Source organism: Giraffa tippelskirchi, chromosome 2 (genome assembly GCF_054371585.1).
Source record: "Giraffa tippelskirchi isolate mGirTip1 chromosome 2, T2T-mGirTip1v1.2.pri, whole genome shotgun sequence".
NCBI classification, from domain to species: domain Eukaryota; kingdom Metazoa; phylum Chordata; class Mammalia; order Artiodactyla; family Giraffidae; genus Giraffa; species Giraffa tippelskirchi.
This window is the reverse complement of record NC_137276.1, coordinates 60,716,741-60,738,609: the sequence shown is the minus strand read 5'-3', so window position 1 is coordinate 60,738,609 and position 21,869 is coordinate 60,716,741. Positions and strand designations below refer to the sequence as shown.

At 41.2% G+C, this 21,869-nt stretch overlaps 1 protein-coding gene and 1 non-coding gene across 29 annotated transcripts in view; both read left to right on the top strand.

The window, feature by feature from the left end:
* LRMDA (leucine rich melanocyte differentiation associated) overlaps positions 1-21,869 on the top strand; it is a 1,316,989-nt gene that overhangs the window by 817,814 nt on the left and 477,306 nt on the right. The window lies entirely within an intron of this gene.
* On the top strand, positions 11,403-11,474 carry TRNAC-ACA (transfer RNA cysteine (anticodon ACA)). Its single transcript has one exon. It is a non-coding gene; the product is annotated as a tRNA-Cys (tRNA).

Below are 21,869 nucleotides of genomic sequence, written 5' to 3'. Positions count from 1 at the left end.
GATAAATTTAGGCCATTATACCAAGATACCTTAGACTGGATGGCTTAAACAAAAGAATTTATTTCTCATGCTTCTGGAGGCCAGAAGTCCAAGATCAGGGTGTAAATGTGGCATGGTTCTGGTTGTGGACAAAAAATTGTTGTCTGTCATTTTAGTAAACAAAGAATGTTGCCTGCTAGCCCATAAACAAGGATCACCAAGCCATCAAGGAATGCAGCTGCCCTGAAGGTGTGCCCTGAGGGGAATTCGGGATGGAGAAAAGTAGGATACTGGCCCTCACTAGTTAAGATGCATCGCAAAAGAGGAATTTCAGTGAGCCTAGACTCTAAGATCTTCCCATACATAGAAAAGCACTAAAATTGTTAACTTGAGATACCTGTTTTTTGTGATTAGCAGCAATGTTTTGATTTTTTTTTTTTACATGTCTTCCCGCACCCCACCACCACCACACCCCTGATTTCCCCCTTTACCTCTTTGGAACAGTTCCTCAGAGCTATCTGAGAGGTTGACCCCCAGGCTATAGTCCTAAGTCAGGTTCCCAAATGCAACATAAATCCTAACTTTTAAGTGTGTATTTTTTTCAGTCAACATGGTAAGAATTCTCTTCCTGGATTCCTCACATGGTGGAGAGATAAAAGCAAACCCTTTGGTCTCTTCAGTTCAGTTCAGTCACTCAGTCATGTCCAGCTCGTTGCAACCCCGTAGACTGCAGCACGCCAGGCCTGCCTGTCTGTCACCACCTCCTGGAGCTTGCTGAAACCTATGTCCATTGTGCCATTGATGCCATCCAACCATCTCATCCTCTGTTGTCCCCTTCTCCTGCCTTCAGTCTTTCCCAGCATCAGGGTCTTTTTTCATCAGGTGGCCAAAGTATTAGAGTTTCAGCTTCAGCATCAGTCCTTCCAGTGAATATTCAGGACTGATTTCCTTTAGGATTCACTGGTTTGATCTCCTTGCAGTCCAAGGGACTCTTAAGAGTCTTCAACACCACATTTCAAAAGCATCAATTCTTTGGTGCTCAGCTTTCTTTATAGTCCAACTCTCACATCCATACTGGAGAAGGCAATGGCAACCCACTCCAGTACTCTTGCCTGGAAAATCCCATGGACGGAGGAGCCTGGTAGGCTGTGGTCCATGGGATCGCTAAGAGTTGGACACAACTGAGTGTCTTCCCTTTCACTTTTCACTTTCATGCATTGGAGAAGGAAATGGCAACCCACTCCAGTATTCTTGCCTGGAGAATCCCAGGAACAGGGGAGCCTGGTGGGCTGCCATCTATGGGGTCACACAGAGTCAGACACAACTGAAGTGACTTAGCAGCAGCAGCAGTAGCACATCCACACATGCCTGCTGGAAAAACCATAGCTTTGACTAGATGGACCTTTGTTGGCAAAGTAATGTCTCTGCTTTTTAATATGCTGTTAGGTTGGTCATAGCTTTTCTTCCAAAGAGCAAATATCTTTTAATTTCATGGCTGCAATCACCATCAGCAGTGATTTTGGAGCCCAGAAAAATAAAGTCATCCACTGTTTCCATTGTTTCCCCATCTATTTGCCATGAAGTGATGGGACTGGATGCCATAATCTTAGTTTTCTGAATGTTGAGTTGTGGTCTCTTACATGAACACTAATAGCACTCGTGAGGGTTCCCACACTCTCGACCGCATAACCTCTTAAGAAAGCCCCACATCCAAATACCATCACACTGGAGTTAGTTAGGCTTCCCCCGTATGAATCTGAAAGTGACACAAACATTCAGTAGATAACAACATCAACTCTCTGTGTGGTCTTTGTATATCCTCTTGAAGTTAATACTTGGAGAGACCTAGTTTGCAGTCTCTGTCCCCATTCTAGAGAGGAAGAGAGAGACTCGTGGTGAGCCAGCAGCCATCTTGGAATTCATGTGTGTCCTCACAGCCTTTTGAGTCACAGGTACTTTGGTCCCCATTTTACTTATTAGGAAACTGAGGCTCTAAGATGTTCAGCAAGATGACCAAACTCATTATCTATTAAGTGACAGCACCAGGAATTTAACTGTGTCTGTTACCTTAAGGCCCGTTTTGTTCCTGTGCCCTGCATTGAAGGGATAAACACCACCAGCCTCCCCACCAGGTGCTTTTAAACAGGTATTTATTGCAAAATTTTTATGTACCTAATACTGTCCCAGGTAGATATGGAAGAGGGAAGGGTAGAGGTTAGAGAGATGTATATAAGGATATCCTTATCATTGAGCTTACTTTCCTAACTCTCCTGATTGAACAATTAAAAGTAGCACAAAGGGAACCCACAGAAAATGTTCAATGACGAGCATGTACAACACCAACACTGTATTAGTGATGATGATGATGATGGTGATGATGATGGCTAACATTTTTTGAAAGTATGCTGTTTTAAGTTTTTTTCCATAAGTTATTTCATCTGACCACACATCCCAATAAGAAGTATGTGTAGTGGCAACACCACCCTTATAGTACTTGTACTTGGCAAGAAGGACTCTGCCAAGGCCCCCACATGTCACAAATGCAGAAACATAAAGATATGTGCTTCCCTGATTGATTTTGTAGTAACATTTAGGGTACTCTTGGTCATGAATTGAGCAAACAGGTGTTATGGGAGAGGAGAGATATGCTCTGCTAATCAGATCAACTCCACCTCAAATCTCACTTTGCTGATATAGAATTTTTAGGTAATTCCAAGCAGTTCTCCAAACGATATACCATGAGTGAAAAGAGTGTGGTTCACCCCCTAGTCACTTTGGTTTATTTGGGGTGGCTTGCTTTCAACAAAAGCATCTGCTTACTTGAGTTTCAGGGCAGAGGCCATGATTTTTTATTCTTTCTTCTAATATAAGCCCAAATAGCCCAAATTGTTGTGTCCTATATACTTCACTAAGCTTCTCTAATGGGTAAGGACCATTTCCTCCTTAAATAAAATCACTATGTCATTATCTCAACTAAAAAATTAACAATAATTCCATAATATTTTCTAATATCCAGTCCGTGTTCTGATTTTCCCAACTGTCTTAAAAATATCCTTTTGCATTGAGTTTGTTTGAATCAGGATCCAAACATGATTTACACATTGTATTTCATTGCTCTGTCTCTTTGATCTTTTTTAGGTTCTAAAAGTTTCCCTTCTTTTCTATCCTCCTCCCCCACCCCCGCATTTCTCTCTCCCCCTCTCTCTATCTTTGTGCATTGAAGTTTTTTGAGGAACGGACTCATTTGTCCTTGGAAATGAACTGCTTTGATTCTGACTGGTTGCTCCCTCATCATATCATTTACCTCCTTTAACCTAGAGTCCACCAGGGACTGCTTAAATTAAAGTGCATGCTTTTGCACATGCTGCTATATACTTCGGAGAAGGCAATGGCACCCCACTCCAGTACTCTTGCCTGGAGAATCCCATGGACGGGGGAGCCTGGTAGGCTGCAGTCCATGGGGTCGCTAGGAGTCGGACACGACTGAGCTACTTCACTTTTACTTTTCACTTTCATGCATTGGAGAAGGAAATGGCAACCCACTCCAGTATTCTTGCCTGGAGAATCCCACGGACGGGGGAGCCTGGCGGGCTGCCGTCTATGGGGTCGCACAGAGTTGGACACGACTGAAGCGACCTAGCAGCAGCAGCAGCTATATACTTCCTACTGCATCACATCGTCAGACTCTTAATATCTGATCAGTACATTCAGATAGTATCAACTGGCTTCTTTCATTTTAAAGTTCCCAATCAACCTTTCACCTAATGTTCGAGTGTTTCTCTGTGATGGTGACATAAGTCCATTATTTCATTATGGGTTGCAGAATGGCAATTTTCAGATTATGTCATCCCTTCTGTGTATATCATCTGGAATTCTTCTATGCAGATAAATTTTACTCTATATAGCAATGGTTTTAAAACTTTTCATCCAGCATAAAGAAACTTAGTTTAAACATCTCATGTGAGAACTGCAAATTTGAAACATGAACAGGGCGTAGTGGGGGATGAAGTGGAAGTGCTTGCTGAGTGACTCCTTCATCCTCTTGCCTTTATCCTCTACACTGTGGCAGAGGAGCCCTTGGGCTCAGGGCGACACAGTTGGGGGATACCCTGGTGAATCACACTGCCACCTCCCTGCTTTCATCACGCTTATAGTGGGGTATTTGGAGTAATGAAGTGTGTGCCCCAGTCAGTACCAGAGAGGCTTGCCACAACCCACTCTGTAACCCTGGGGATGTTAACTTTGATCAGCCCTATTTCCCCATCTGTAAAGCAGAAATAAGAGTACTAACTTCATAAGATAGTTGTGAAGATTCCATGTGCTTATGCCTATAACATGCTTGGTGTAGAACTTGCTGCCTCACAATGCTCGGATACATTACCTTGATTCCTTTTATTGTAAATCAGTCATCATACTGTTTTCTTCTCAGGGCTGCCATAGCAAAGTACCACAAGTTGGGTGGTTTAAAACAACAGAAATGTCTTCTGCCACGATTCTGGAAGCTAGAAGTGTGAAATCAAAGTTTCAGTGGGGCCATGCTCCTTCTAAGCCTCTGGGTAGAATCTGTTGCCTCTTCCTAACTTTTGGTGGTGACTGAAAAGTCTTGTTTTTAATTCACTGATAGAGGCATCATCCTGAGCTCTCCTCCCCGTGTGTCTCTTCACATGGCTTACTCTTTGTGTCCTCACATCATCTTTGTGTAAGGACACCCATCATACTGGGTTAAGGGATCACCCTGCTCCATCATGACCTCAACTTAACTAATTACATCTGCAAACACCCTCTTTCCCATAAGCTCCTGTTCTGAGGGAGTGGGGTTTAGGACTTCAATATACCTTCTGGAGAGGATATAATTGAACTCCTAACAATTATGTAACCATTCAATGCAGAATCCTGCATCTTTCTTTTCCTTTACTGTTTGATATGGTGTTCACTTTTCATGCATTTTACGCCTTCCTACTGATTTTCTTTCAGAGATGTGATGCTGTAAAGGGCAGGGTAAGGCTAAGATGAGCAATTCTTCCACATTTAGACCCAGAAAAGACAAGTGAATAAGTTATTCTCCAACTCCGCAGAGAGGGTGGGAGCAGAAAACGACAGCTAGAACATCTCCTGTAAACAACAGCAGAAGAAAGGCCGCTTTACAGAGCCTTGCACATCTCAGCACTCCCAGCCTGGCACTGCCCTGGCAGGTGCCGAGTGGTCCTCCCCTCCATATCAGGACAAGCATTGGAGCAAACTGTTTATGTATCAATTCTTAATTGAGTTGATGTTTACTCATGATTGTGAGCAGATGATTAATTTATTGTAGAGTTCCAGGAGTCAGCTAGAGAGGAGATCATTATAAAGAGAGATTATAATAGAGTTCTCTGCACTTGTGGGTCTTGTAATAAAAGATTGACTGATATAACTAGATGGGGTTTGGTAACAAATACTATCACATTATGTCTGAATCTTATTTGAATGTATTGGCCTTTTATCTTAAACTTATTAGGGGGTGGCTATAGGTTAAGTTGACACCTGATAGCTATTTTACTCCTGCAAAGGAGAGCCGAACTTTAAAAAAGAGTCAATTGTTTTGATGTTTAGAGGCAATGGAAAGGTATCTTTCAGGGGGCACCTCTCTTTTTGGTTCCTAGAATAGTGGCAGGATTGAAGGGAGCTTACATTTCAACACTGTCACTAACTTTCTGTATAACTCTAGGCAGTTGAAAGGCTATGTTCTTGCTATACTGTGACTGTGACTGCAGCATCTTTATCTTGGCCGAAGCTATCCTTGACAAAACAGATAAAAGAAAAGACAGGAAATAGCATGGCAGTGCCATGAGAAAATGGGCTGTAAGTGAGAAAGGCTGGACTTTAAAATTCAGATGTAGTGGGTTGAGTAGTTGTCCCCCTACCAAAACAAACAAACAAAAGATATATCCTCATTCTAACCGAAGGAAACTATGAATTTGACCTAATTTGGAAAAAAGTTTTTGCAGATATAATAAAAGATCCTGAAATTAAATCATCCTGGACTATCCTGGTGTGTTATGAATCCAGTGACATGCAACCTCATAGGAGACAAATGGAGGAAAGAGAGATGGACAAGAGGAGTTCATGTGAAGACAGAACCAAAGATTGAAGTTAGGCAGCTACAAGCCAAGACCAGCTGAAGTCACCAGAAGCTGGGAGATGGAAGCAAGAATTCTCCTTGAGAGCATCTGGAAGGAACTCAGGCTTGCTGACACCTTGATTTCAGACTTCTGCCCTGCAGAACTATGAGAGAATACATTTTTGTTTAAGACACCAGGTTCATGGTTATTTGGTGTAACACCCCTAGGAAACTAATACACCAGCTGCACAACAAATACCTTGTATGCCCTTTGCACCAGTCTCTTAATCTTTCTAAGCCTCAGTTCTCTCATCTATACAATTTTGGTTATTATACTCATCTCTCAGCATTGTGTGGGCCAGACACAATAAGCTATAAGAACTCGCCCAACCTGGTGCCTGGTACGTGATAGGCATTCAGTACATATCGGATCCCTTCTCTGTCATGTCCCACTCCTTTCTGTACATGACATTCTAACTTAACATCTCTTTCATCTTCTCCTCCTAAAACGTTTGCTAAACCAACAGCCCTCCCCTGAAGAATGTTCTATTCTTCAGGAGCTGTTCTTACGACTGTCAAATTAGAGGAGATAGCACGATACAGCTGGTATTCTTAAGGCAGTTGGGTGAGAGCCATGTAGATATAAAATTTTTTCAGAAAATGCAGTTCATTGAATGCAGCTCTATAATGGATCAGCTGAAGTCTATACTGGAGTCCCAGTGTGGCTGACCAGCTGTGGTCTGTTTCCATCACATGAAGGGGGTCTCAGGGCACATTCTCAGCCTTGCAGAACAAACAGCACAAGGGAGAGGAGTGCAGATAATATTTTGTACTGCAGAAAGAAGCTGATGGAAATGGTTTTTGCTGGATGCATTGATTTTAGATCTAGAGAGTCATGACTGATCACATCCCACCCAATACAGACTGGAGAAATCAGTGCTGGAATTTAGAGCATGATGGACTTGAATAAATGTTTTCAGAGGCAAGTGTTCTTCTGAGGGTCATTCAGAGGATGCAAAATTAAAAAGAGCACTGGTCTAGATTTCACTTTTGTCCTCGAGGAGCTATAGGACCTTGGACTAGCTATTCGGGTTCTCTGTGATTTCATCTTCATGGTGAGGTGGTTGGAGCAGCGTATCTCAGGACTAAAATTCTATTGTTCCATGAAAATTCGGGGTTAGGCTGTAGGGCCATCTAGCCCGTATCTGTTGTCTGGAATGTGGCTAAGGATATTATAGAATTGTAAGAACGCAACAAGGGAAGAGAATTTTAGAGGAAAATAAAGGGTGTTCTCAAGCTTCTCAGTTGGTGCTAGTAGTAAAGAACCTGCCTGCCAATACAGGAAACATAACAGACACGGGTTTAATCCCTGGGTCAGAAGGTCCATTGGAGGAGGGCATGGTAACCCACTCCAGTATTCTTGCCTGGAGCATCCCATAGACAGAGGAGCCTGGCGGGCTAGGGTCCATAGGGTCTCAAAGAGTCAGACACGACTGAAGCAACTTAGCAGGCACGAAGTGTTTTCTCATATACTCCATCCAGAGCCCCCACAGTCATCAAGGGGAGAACAGGAAATTTCCTAAAGGCTCGGAGACCTCCAACCCCTGTTTCTCTTGAGGACTATGTGTCAGTGACAGTTTCACCATCTCTAAATGGCACTGAGAAAACATTTCCTGGGTGCTGAGTGGACGGGAGAATTCCTGGGGATGTGGCCCTGTTATGAGATTGGTGGTGTTTGCCTTTGGAACATTGGTGCCCCTTCTTTTACCTTTCCTGCATGAGCAGTTTCCTCCTGTTTCTTCAGTCTGATCAGTTCATTAATGGTGAGTGGGAAAGAAAGAGAAGGAGATAAACATTTATTGAGAGTCCAGGATCACCCGCTACTGAGAAAGGTCTGTCTTCATAACCACCTTATGGAGCAATAATTTTATCCCCATTTTATACGTTATAAACCTGAGGCAAGGAAATGCTTGGTATGTTGGCCAAGTCACTATTAAAAAAAAAAAAATTATCTATCTAGCTACACTAGGTCTCAGTTGTGACACCCAGAATCTTTGATCTTTGTTGAGGCATGAAAGAGCTTTAGTTGTGGCTTGTGGATCTAGTTCACCAGTCAAGGATTGAACCCAGGCCCCCTGCATTGAAAGTGTGGAGGCTTAGTCATTGGACCACCAGGAAAGTCTCTAAGTCACTAATTATTAAGAGCAGGAATTGAACTCATGTCTGTTTTAGAGCCTGTGCTTTCTTCACTAGGGCATCCTAGTCATGCATTGTGATGTTAAGTTCCACCCACTGGCTCCTACCTCCCTATGTGTATTGTATACAAGGCACTGGGCAACGTGCATTGGTAGTTAGGGGTGGAGGAGAATGAGGATAAAGACATATAAAAAACAATAAGTGAGTAATATTCTATTGTGTATATGTACCACAACTTCCTTATCCATTCATCTGTCAGTGGATATCTAGGTTGCTTCCATATCCTAGCTATTGTAAATAATGCTGCAGTGAATGTTGGAGTACATGCATCGTTTTTTCAATTCTGGTTTCCTTGGGGTATATTCCCAATAGTGGTGTTGCTGAGTCATATAGTAGTTTTATTCTGAGTTTTTTAAGGAATCTCCATACTGTTCTCCATAGTGGCTGTTCAATTTGCATTCTCACCAGCAATGCACGTGTTCCCTTTTCTCCATACCCTCTTCAACATTTATTGTTTGTAAACTTTTTGATGACGGCCATTCTGACCAGTGTGAGATGGTACCTTATTGTAATTTTGATTTGCATTTCTCTAATAATGAGAGTTGTTGAGTATCTTTTCATGTGTTTATTAGCTATCTGCATGTCTTCTTTGGAGAAATGTCTGCTTAGGTCTTCTGCCCACTTTTTGATTGGTTTGTTTTTCTGGTATTGAGGTGCATGAGCTGCTTATATATTTTAGGAGATTAATCCTTTGTCAATTGTCTCATTTGTTATTATTTTCTCCCTTTCTGAGGGTTGTCATTTCACCTTGCTTATAGTTTCCTTCATTGTGCAAAAGCTTTTCAGTTTAATTAAATCTCATTTTTTATTTTTGTTTTTATTCCATTACTCTAGGAGGTGGGTCATAGGGGATCTTGCAGTGATTTATGTTAGAGAATGTTCTGCCTATGTTTTTCTTTAAGAGTTTTATAGTTTCTGGTCTGACGTTTAGATCTTTAATCCATTTTGAATTTATTTTTGTGTTTGGTGTTAGGAAGTGTTCTAATAAGGAAGTTGTGGTACATATATACAATGGAATAGTATTCAGCTATAAAAGGGAACACCTTTGAATCAGTTCTAATGAGGTGGATGAACCCAGAGCCTGTTATACAGAGTGAAGTTAGAAAGAGAAAGACAAATGTTGTATATTAATGCATATATATGGAATCTAGAAGGATAGTACTGATGATCCTACTTGCATGACAACAAAGGAGACACAGACATAAAGAACAGACTTTTGTACAAGTAGGGGAAGGAGAGGGGATGATTTGGGAGAAGAGCATTGAAACATATACATTCAGTTCAGTTCAGTTCAATTCAGTTGCTCGGTCGTGTCTGACCATAAGTGAAATAGATAGCCAGGGGTAGTTTTCTGTATGAAGCAGGGAACCTAAAGCTGGTGATCTGGGACAACCTATCATGGTGGGATGGGGAAGGAGGTGGGAGGAAGGTTCAAGAGGGAGGGGATATATGTATACCTATGGCTGATTTATGTTGATATATGGCAGAAGCCATCACAATATTGTAAAGTAATTATCCTCTAATTAAAAATAAAACGCATGCTAAGTTGCTTCAGCTGTGTCTGACTCTTTGTGACCCCATGTGCTGTAGCTTCCCAGGGTCCTCTGTCCTTGGAATTTTTCAGGCAAGAATACTAGAGTGGGTTGTCATTCCCTTCTCCAGAGGATCTTCCCAACCCAGGGACTGAATCCATGTCTCTTATGTCTGCATTGGTGGGTGGGTTCTTTTATGACTAGCACCACGTGGGAAGCCCAAAAATTAAAAAAAAAAAAAGTTTATATATATATGTGTGTGTGTGTGTATATATATATATATCATCCTTGCTCTAAACCTTATTATTTAATTATACAAATATAGCAAGCATAAAGGGAGTGCATTTAGTTGCTGTTTAGTTGCTAAGTCATGTCTGACTCTTTGTGACCCCATGGACTGCAGCACACCAGACTTCACAGTCCTTGACTATCTCCTGGAGTTTGTTCAAAATCATGTTTGTTGAGTTGATGATGCTATCTAACCATTGCCCCCTTCTCCTCCTGCCCTCAATCTTTTCCAGCATCAGTCTTTTTCAATGAATTGGCTCTTTGCATCAGATGGCCAAATATTGGAGCTTCAGAATCAGTCCTTCCAATGAATATATAGGGTTTATTTCATTTAGGATCAACTGATTTGATCTCCTTTCTGTCCAAGGGACTTTCAAGAGTCTTCTTCAGCACCAAAGTTTGAAAGTATTAATTCTTTGGCACCCAGCCTTCTTTATGGTCCAGCTCTTCCATCTGGACATGACGATTGGAAAAACCATGATTTTGACTATATGGACCTTTGTCCGCAACATAATGTCCCTGCTTTTTAATACTCTGTCTACGTTTGTCATAACTTTCCTTCCAAAGAGCAAGCATCTTTTAATTTCCTGGCTGCAGTCACTATCCACAGTGATTTTGGAGCCCAAGAAAATTGCCACTGTTTCCACTTTTTCCCCTTCTATTTGCCATGAAGTAATGGGACCAGAAGCCATGATCTTAATGTTTTTAATGTTGAGTTTAAGCCAGCTTTTTCACTCTCCTCTTTCACCCTTATCAAGGGGCTCTTAGTTCCTCTTCACTTTCTGCCCTTATAGTAGTATCATCTGCATATTTATCAACAATATAATAATTAGGGACATGATGATAGCAGCTTATATTATTGCACAGTTACTATGTGCCATATACCAAAGATTCTAAAAGGATTTTTCTCATTGAATCATTACCACCACTACCCTATGTCAGTTTTTTACATATGAGGAAGCTGTGACCTAGAGAGATTCAGAAACATGACCAAAGTCCACAATGTTTAGATTTCCTGTGATGGAGCCAGGATTCAAATCTTCCCTTGCTTTCCTGATAATATTATTACTTAGCAAGTGGGGTAATTGAGGCCCACTTGAAACTCACTGGTAGGAGAGATGGATTTGGTCTGAAGTGATCATGGTGGGCTGCATGCAGGAAATGGAACTCTAAAGGCCTATTTGGAAGCAGCCATACATCACATGGAAGAACACTTTTCCTAATGAGGTACTTTCTTATCAGTTTGGACTTCCCTGGTGGCTCAGATGGTAAAGCATCTGCCTACAATGCGGGAGACCCAGGTTCGATCCCTGGGTTGGGAAGATCCTGTAGAGAAGGAAATGGCAACCCACTCCAGTACTCTTGCCTGGAAAATCCCATGGATGGAGGAGCGTGGTAGGCTACAGTCCATGGGGTCGCAAAGAGTCGGACACGACTGAGCGACTTCACTTTCACTTTCACTTTCACTTTCCTATCAGTTTAGAGTAGGACCTTGCAATAGTCGTGGGCTTCTACAGCTCCTCTAATCTCATACATGGTAGCGAACAACCCATTTTCTAAGAATTCCCTCTGAAATGACGGGATAGAAAGCAGATATTTTTGGAACATGTCTCCTGTGAGGGAAACAGTGCTTGGAACCAGGGGCCTAGGGAAAGTCATGCTAATCCCTAGCTGATTGTGAGACAGTGATAACATCTTAGAGTGTCAGGTCTTATAGCCTTTCCAGAAGCACAGATAGGAGTGAGTGTGGCAGAATTATGGGCCTGGATCAGTCCAAATGGCATTACTTATGTAAAAGCACGAGCCTTGTCAATTGTAGTCCCCCTTTAAGGAGTGTGTGAGATGGAAACAAGATGGTTTCAAGGAAGAGACTAGTGGCTGTGCTCTGCTTTTGGCAGAGCTTCCTTTTGCAAGGAAGCACTCCTCCACCCTGTCATAGACTTGATGACTCTTTGATGAGATGGGTACAATTGAGGCAGCAGACAGCAGCGCCAGGTGAGTTCCTGGAGATAACCAAAAAGATACGTGTAGATAGCAATCAGATCTGATATTTTAGCAAAAACACTGAACTTACTGGCATTAATGAGTCTGCACTGTCCAGATTCATACACCCCTCACAAGAGTCGTTTAATCCCCCGATTTTACAAATTAGGAAATTGTAACTTTGAGAGAAAAGACTTACCAATGTGATTTATGTAGATGGTTGGTTTCGGTTTTAGAATAGAAAAATTGGATTTCTTGTTTGACATTTCGCCACAATATTGTACTCAAAGCTGGATTTTCCTTTCTTTAAGCCTAAAGAAAAGGAAAGGGGTCTTGGGACTTCTCTGAACTTGAGTTTGAATTTGAGGCAATATCTTTAACCTTGGCGGAGAAGGCAATGGCACCCCACTCCAGTACTCTTTTGCCTGGAAAATCCCATGGGCAGAGGAGCCTGGTAGGCTACAGTCCATGGGGTTGCTAGGAGTCAGACATGACTGAGCGACTTCACTTTCAGTTTTCCCTTTAATGCACTGGAGAAGGAAATGGAAACCCACTCCAGTGTTCTTGCCTGGAGAATCCTAGGGACGGCAGAGCCTGGTGGGCTGCCGTCTATGGGGTCGCACAGAGTCGGACACGACCAAAGTGACTTAGCAGCAGCAGCTTTAACCTTGGTTGAGATGATTAACCATGAAACTCATGGAGTGGGCTTGGTTGAAGGGGTTTAAGGGAGCTATTTCAGAGCCTAGTGCAACTGTGATATCCAAAAACACTTGCTATTTGGAAAACACATATAAAATATTCGGGTATGGATAAAACTGAAATACTCTGGCTAGAAAAACACCTGCTAGGATATCTATTTACCTACTGTGATAGATTCTTAAAGTTTGCAGTGTGACTGTAACCTCTCTGCCAACAAGAGTGGAGGAGATTCTCAGTCTACCCCTTGCACCTGGACTTGTCCTTGTGACTTGTTCTGGTCAGCAGAGCATTAGCAAACATAATGTAACAGAGGCTTAGAAAGCATTTGCATGTTGGGGCTTGTCATCTCTCTTAACACTCTGAGTCTACCATGCTGAGAAGTTAGATGCCCACTGGAAGTTGAAAACAATTGAAACAGGAGCCATCCCAGCAGAGACCTCTGGGACCAAACAGCCCACAGCCAATGTGCCACCTCACTGTCTTCACATGAATGATGGCAGATGGAACATGAGAACCATCCAGCTCAGCCCATCCCAAATTTCTGATCAAAGAATCACAAGTAAATACAATGATTGTTCTGTGATGGTTGGTTACAGCTTTGCTATAACTGATGAGCAAACTTTGCTAACTGATGAGCTTACCATTCGAAGAAGGCAATGGCACCCCACTCCAGTACTCTTGCCTGGAAAATCCCATGGACGGAGGAGCCTGGTAGGCTACAGTCCATGGGGTCGCTAAGAGTCGGACACGACTGAGCGACTTCACTTTCACTTTTCCCTTTCATGCATTGGAGAAGGAAATGGCAATCCACTCCAGTATTCTTGCCTGGAGAATCCCAGGGACGGCGGAGCCTGATGGACTGCCATCTATGGGGTCTCACAGAGTCGGACACGACTGAAGCGACTTAGCAGCAGCAGCAGCAGAGCTTACCATTTCTTCTATCAACTGTCTTCTTAGGTATTAGCTCAGTTTCACAAGAGTGAAAACTTGTGAAGGCTCCCCCTTCTAAGTTTAATTTGATCTGGGAGGAGAGAAAGTGGGAACTTCAAGTTGTTTTTTTCTTTTTTGAGAAGTCTTTCCCTGAGTCTTTTTTTTTTTTTTCCTTCTCAGACTTGTCCAGTTTTCTTTCGCTTCCTGACTCATACATCTGAATTGTATTCAGTTGTCCTTACCATGAACTTGATCATTATATTTGTGATTTGTTTGTTTGCTTTCTGATCCATCCTCAAACCCTGCTCTGTTCCATATTGTGTAACTAGGAGCTGATCCTCCTAACCCAGGTTTCCCTGATGCCTTTACCCCCTGGATAACAGCCAGGTTCAGCCACTGAGAGGCACTGGTGAGAGATTACTGGTGGGCAGAAGAGACAAGAAAACTATGGTCTCTCTTTCCTGTTTTCTCCGTCTCAGATGGCCTTTGCTGACAATTGTTATGTGTCTCCAATGGCTCCCTCTCCTATGGGAATCTCTCCATCTGTTGTCCCAGTTCCCACTGCTGGCCCCACAGTGAGACCAGCATCTGCCCTGGGGGCCTTGGCTCACAGATTCCAATAACATCCTCTTTCCTTTGATTCTAGTATAGAAGTGGCATTAGCTTCACGAAGTTGCTATTCTCAGGGTAGCCTTCTCTTCTTTTGTTTGTTATTTCAGCTCTTTTAAAACCTTTGAATTAATATACTATATTGAATACCCTCTTTTGGATTACCTGTCCTGAGTCCCCTCCCCGCAACCCCTCCCCCCACCCCGGGCATAATATCTGACTTACACAGTAAGATACAGGGTCTCTAAAATGTGAAGAGTATAACAAAACTCACCTCCTAGAGAAATGTGTAATGGAGATAGTGTTTTCTGTTTATCTGAACAGTGATTGATTTAAGCTTTAACCTTATAGGAAAGGTACCTTCGTTTTGGCTGAGAAGTTCAGATTGAAGCCTTTTACTACATGGGGTCCTCTAATGTTTCCTGAAATCATGGGAAAAAGATATACAAGGTCATATGGACTGGTGAATCCAGGCCTCTTTATTGGAAAACATGTGGCCCACAGAGATTCGCTGGCATGGTTTTACCCAAAGAGTCTGGGATAGTGGTTCTCAATAAGGGCAGCTTTTATCCCCAGGAGTCATTCATTTATGTGTGGAAGTGTTTTTGATTTTTACGCCTGGGATGGGAACGTGCTACTGGCATCTACAAGTATAGGTTAGGGATTCTGCTAAATATCCTAACATCCACAGGACAGTTCCCACAGCAAAGAAATATCTGGTCCAAAATATCAACAGTGGTAATTCTGAGATACCCTGTAAAGGAAATTGCTGACTACAAGTCATTTTTTTTTTTCTCTTTTCAGAATCCCTTGATATATCTAGGCAATAATTTACCCCCACCACACCCCATTCTCATTTTCTTCAAGACTAAGTTCCTTCTTTAGAGTCTTCAAAATGTCTCATTATTCCCTAAGAGATACCTCTTTGGGTTGGCCAGAGTAGATTGTTTTCTAATTGCAAAATGTCTTCCTGGCCCATCTTCTTATGCTTATAATTGCAGAGAAGTAGATTGAATCCCCGGGGGGAAGGACATGAATCACGATGGGAAGTCAAGACTCAACCAGGGCTAAATTTGAAGAAAGTAAGGTTTTAGTTTAGTTTTTGCTTGCGGGCTAGAAAGACAGCCATTCACCCCTCTCAACCTTTGGGAATTTTATTTGCTAAAGTTATCCTGAGAGAAGAACATCTCTACCACATCTGCCATAGCCAAAGGCTTTGCACAGGATAGTGTATCATTGGTTTGAGAACAGAGTGAGCATGTGCAAATGGGCCTGTAATTTTTAATATGACATTGGCCATAATTTTTCATGTCATACCACCCACTCACAACAGGCCCCTCAAATGAAACGCTAAATGCCTTCTTATCAACACTTGATGGGAAAATGCTGTTCTGGCATCTTCCTCTAAGGGAAGCAGAAATCTAACCATGTTCCTTGCAGCTTAGAGCTCAGCACACAGGATCAGATTTGTTTTCCCCCCTACCCCTTCCCAATTTATAGGCATTTATAAGGAAGCGCATCCTGTTTGGTATTTAGAAGAGGGAGTGGAGTGAGAAAGAATCAGTTTCTTTTTCTTGAAATTTTCTCAAGCTGTTTCATGACTTTAAAAGACTCATATCTTATTCCCATTTTTATGAGCTTGTTCTTTTCTATTCTGATTTCCCCACTGACATTTTTGGCTGGCTCATGGGCCAATTATTAGAATTCTTTGGGCAGTGGTTAGTTCCTCCATAAAATGGGTATCATCATAAAATTTTTACTCCAGAAAATGAGGGCTCTATTCTGTGGCCTGGGATGAAGTCCATGTGTTATAGTCCTGTTAAACTAAAGACTCAATCTTGCCTGAGAATGCCAGGACTGGATCCTTATTATCCTGTGCCTCTCAATAGTGCAGACTTTTCTGCAGAATGGTGCACCCCCATAGTGAAGGCCTGGCGGGGTGGTAGGGCTGAAGAGGGGGATCAGCTCTTAGGGCATTAGTGCTATATGGATCCTCTCTTAATGCTAGAACAGAGCTCTAGAGCCAAGAGAAAACTGATTCTTGCATAATTCCTAAGAGGTGGATAATTAGAAGGAAAATCTTCAACTTTGAAAAGTTTTAAGGAAATGGAAATACTCCTTTTTAGACATTTGCTTGGGCTTAACCATTCAATAATTTTTGATAGATCACGATACTGCATTTCAAGGTGAGAGCAACTAAAATACTTAGAGAATGGATTCTGATTAATTTCCTACTTAGGGGGGAATCATAGATTCTTCTTGATTCAACTTAGGGAAATCTGATTTCTGTGACTTAGGTTCTCACTACTGAGTCATTGTTCTTGGGAAGATGAGTGGGTGCACTGATCCCCAAATAATCCCTGGCATTCCATGATGCATACTTAAAAGATGCATGCTGAAAAAAATCATTACCTTGGCTCTTTTTTTTAAAAAAATTGCATTCCCATTAATTGAGGCTTTACTCATTGGAGGTGGTTGTGAAGATGAAGAAGACATAATGAATCACAGAGTCTGGTCCCTTGTTAGTAAATCGTTGTAAATTATGGATGTTATTATATGAACGCATTTTTATTCTTAAGCAAAGATTGTTATAAACTATAATGGTACCTGTCTAGGCTGACCTTGAAAGAAAATACTAACACAACTTTGTAAAACCAAAATGTGCATGGAAAAGGAGCATCCGTTCCTCACCATGAGTAGGTTTCAAATCTCTTATTTGGAAGATTTAAATGTAAGTTTGAAGAAGTAGGACCGAGGTCACATCTTCCCCTGTCGGACATTCTTTCTGATGAATAAGTATTAAAACTGCTTTGAATTTGGTTTCCCCCTCAGATAAGGATTTATTTTTTCCATACGGTCTTTTCTTTGCACCTGAAGGAGCATTGAGGGTGAAAAATAGAGGCCTGTTTCCTGTTCCTAACTGGAGCCCTCGGAAGGTTGTCAAACCAGAACAACAACTCTGTGGGATTTATGCCTGGGACCTGTCAAAGGAAAATTATCATAGCAAACCCTCTCTGCTATCAATCAAAGGGGTATTGGGGATGGCAAGGGCAGGCATTTTTCAAATTTCTTTACTGTGCATATTTAGTTTTGTGCCTGGGGGAGGAAGAGCTCCTTTGAACAGTTTTTGTAGATTTTTTTCCATCAGATGGCAGCTCACAGAACTACTTAATCTTCCCCAAAGGGCTTCTCTCATTGGCCTGCTGAGAAAACAGCCAGGGAAGAAAGTTGGGTGGGGGGGCGTGGGAGGTGGGGAATGACAGAAACAATCCAATCACAAATCCTGGAAAAGAAGGACACACAGTATGACTCTGATGTCTTGCATGCTGTCTGTGGCAGGTTATCTGCCCTTCCTGCTTTAAGGATCACATGGACATTTAGAAGCAGCACTACAGATCTGCCTCTGCTGCCCCAGTGACTTGAGTTTTCCCCTGTCCTCTTCAGGCATTTCCCACATTTGTCAAGGCCAAGGTTGCAGGGGGACCGACAAGGGAACTGGGGCACCCATTCATTCCTGTCTGTCAGAGGTTCCCTTTGTCATGATAACATTCATGGAGAGTATTTATCTCTCTGGCTACTGGAGGTTAAGGCAAGGGTAACAAAAAGTGGGGAAGAAATCCTACTTGAAAAGTTTACAAACCCTGCCTTGAGGGCTGTAAACAGAGTTCAGCTGGTGGTGGAATGTGTAAAATACTGCCACATTGAGAGGGACCCGATTCCCCAGCACTAGAAATCCACTCATGTAAACAGAGGAACGGTTGCTGAGAATCGGGTCTGTTTTGGCTTAAAGTCTGAGGAACACATTGCCTTCAAAGTGAATTCTTAGGTGTCACTTCCCATAAGTTATGGCAGAAGATTACAAAGCTACTGATATAACATATTAGTTTGATGGACAGAATTATACCCCCAACGCTTCCTGCTCTCCCCGATGACGCACACTAACTTAGTGTGCTGTGACAGCGGTCGTGATTTACCACCCGTCCGGGAGGCCAACAGGAGAGAGAATGTTCACATGGACGCAGGGCCTGAGACTGGCCCAAAGCCTAGTTTATAAAGCTGCCCTGTAATTCACCACAAATGTGTCACCATTAAAAGAGGAAAAAAGGATTGCAGATAATAAATACTCTCTAATTTATTAGCTAACAACAAAGAGATCAGAGCCAGTTGTGATGTGATTGTTTGACATAATATTGTCAGGGAAAAAAAAGCGAAGTTGACCAGAGAGGTAAATTACACATTCAAGCAGATGTATCAACTCTTGGCTTGTCACAAGCCCAGCTAAACAAAACACCAAACGGAGGAGAGAACTGGCAAAGACCAGAGTCATTTATCTCTGAAACAGACATATTCAAGAGCAAGTGAAATAAGACATAGTTCTTTTGGACTTGGTCAGAGGCCAGGTTTTAACTGTTATAAATTAAATGTTTTGTGTATCAGATTTGGCAGTCCCGGTTGCTTTTGTCATGGTAGGGAGATGTTGGATTTTTCTGCCTGTCTTAAGACTCACGGTTTGGTCAGCTGAATTGTATGTCTTTGCAGCTAGTTATTGGAGGACCAGAGCATTCTGGTAATTAGAGCAAAGATCAGAAAAGCGTTTGTATGTGGCCTGTCATAAAATCCGTGGCTTTAGAAAACGTTTTAATCACCCTCTTTTTCTGTGATTTCATCCTCTGCAGTTATTTAGTAATAATCCTACAGGACACCAGGCAGGCATTCACAGTCATATTAGAGTTATGGGATTTTAGGATTGAAAGAAGTGTTTCGTCTCACATCCCACCCAGGATACGCAGATAGCTGTGTAGTCTGGGCTGGAGGACTGCCAGGGACACAGAGCATCTGCTGCGTGCTATTACAATAGAGCTCAGAGTCCACCAGTGCCCACTGGGCTTTTATTCTTACATAAGCTACTGCTCAAAAAAGAAAAAAAAAAAAAAAACCTGCTCGTTTTACTTGGGAAACTGAGTTTTCAAACCTAAATGGACACTTTTGTTTTATTTTTTTCTTTATTTTATCTTTATTTTTAAAGATAAATTTGCTTTATCTATCTTCAGTTTTAGCCTATTGTAGATTTCTAGGTTTTATTCAATAGTTCAGAGGCAGGAATGGAATCCAGTGGATAGACTCAAGAAATCTCTGTTCTAGGGAATCAACGGTTATTGTTTTTGCTATATGTGGTCCATCTACTGTGAATTAACTTGAATTATTTATCTATTTGATTGTTTAGTGATTGATTGCCATGCAATATAATTAGAGATTTTTGTCAGCTGTCTTGCTGAAATCAGTGTATTATGTCTGTGGTCTCACCGGTCTACCTGCTTAATAACTGTTTCTTAAAGATAGAGAGAAAGAAGAGGGGGAGAGTAAAAGAAGAGGTTCCTTTGGCCTACCTTATCATAAGTGAAAAGGCACTAGCTCTTACAAGTTGTTACTGTCTTGTCAAAGTGCATGTATATATTTAATATAATCTCTTACATTTTGAGTGAGACTCTATATCTTATTGTTTTCAGACTCTTCCATTCTGTCTTAAAAAAGAGAGAGAGATTTGGCTGAATATGGTTTTCTCCTGTAATTTTTGAAGTGTTAGTAATGTTATTTCTATAATAAGGTCTATAAAAATGTTTGTTGTTGTTGTTGTAAAATAAAATACTATTTTTCTGGGTCTGGACACCAACCTTCTCATGTGTCTCATATACCCACTAAGGCTTCCTTCTTTATTCATTTGTCTGTGAAACTTGAAAGTATAATTTCATGATGGACAAAATAATAAAGTAAGCACTTAGTCATTGTGCTTTTTCCCTGTCATTTGAGTTTTTCTTTCATCCTCTCTTCCAACAGTGAACTTGTTTTCTTCCTTTAGCATTGCTGGTATAAAATCTGAGTTCATCAGTGTTTCCCGTGCTGTAATACTAGCTTGGTTTCTTTGGCTGTTTCTCCATCCTTCTTGCTCTTCAACCTTCTTTGTTGTCAATTTTCATCAGTTATATAGCCAGAGTTACATTTTTAGTGATACCTTTCCTTCTTGTTTTTCATGTCATATTAGGGTCAGTATGAAAATTCTTATTTTCTCTGATTTCAAAAGAAAAATACCAATTAAATCAAGAGCATTTGCATGTTTCTGTTCCCATCTTTCTCAGTCATTATGAATCTGATGTATGGTCCCTTTCTCTAAGGGATCTCATATCTTCCACACTAGCAAATCTGTTAATTTTGTGTGTTTGATAGTATTAACATTTGTTGTGCTCTCCAATCTGTACTCTGTAATGTTACTACTTTTTATATGTTCACTAAATGCTTTCCTGCTTCATTTTTCTGATTTCCAAAGAAGGTTTTCCCCTCACCCCTCCTCTGCTGTTTTCTTCGTTTTCTATTGGAAATACCTTTCTTTTGAACAAGGTGTCCTCTACCATTGTCACATTCTGGGCATGATCACTGCCATCATGTATTTATTTCAAGTTCATTTTATTTTAGGAAGTTATGACCTGTTTTATAGGAACGATGTGCTTTTATCATGTCAACTCTTCTCTTCAGAAATGTTCAGGGGCTTCTCCTTGCATTTGGAATTTGGCCACAAACCCTTAGTCAGACTTCCTAGGTCTTGTTAACCTTACGCTTCATGTACCTTTTCAACTTTAGCAGTTAGGATTTCTCTGTATTACTTCTTTGGGCTTCTCCCCTCAACCTTTTCTTAGTTAGAAGGCAAGTCACCAGAAAGGTCATTAAAATGTCATGTCTTTCATTGCCTTTTGTTTTTTCTGTGTGAAGAAAATAATTTTATTGTGCAAAATGAACTTCTAAAGTCTTAGAAAGTCTGGGGCCAACTGAAATTAAAAGCGACTTATAATTAATACACTGAAACAGGTGGTCTTAATATTTTTTTATTTTTAAGTTAATTTCTTTTGAAGTATAGTTGATTTACAATGTTGTATTAGTTTCTGCTGTACAGCAAAGTGAATCAGTTATACATATATATCCACTCTTTGTTTAGATTCTTTGCCCAAATAGGTCTTACAGATTATTGTGTAGAGTTACCTGTGCTATACAGATTTTATCTATTATAACTAATAGATTCTTATTTATCATCTGTTTTATTTATAGTAGTATGTATATGCCAATTTCCATCTCTCAATTTATCTGCTCCTCCTAAAGTTTGTTTTCTTACATCTGAGACTCTGTTTGTTTAAATCAACAAGGATTATGAGTGGGACCTTGGTGATTGTGTATGGCTTTATAACTGTTGGCAACAGTATATAGAATTTCAGAAGCATTGATTTAGAGAGATGACTTCATATTAAGGACATTAGAATCCTGCGGTTACTTACCTGAGCATTGACTACTTGAACTATACTGAAATTCCTACACATCCACAGTTACCAGTCTTACTATTCAGACCACAGCTATTGCTAGGATAGACAAAGAGCAAGAGTCATTTCACATTAGACCAAGCTAGGAAAGTACATCTTTCATCAACCAAGAATATAGAGGGTGAGCCAGATCAC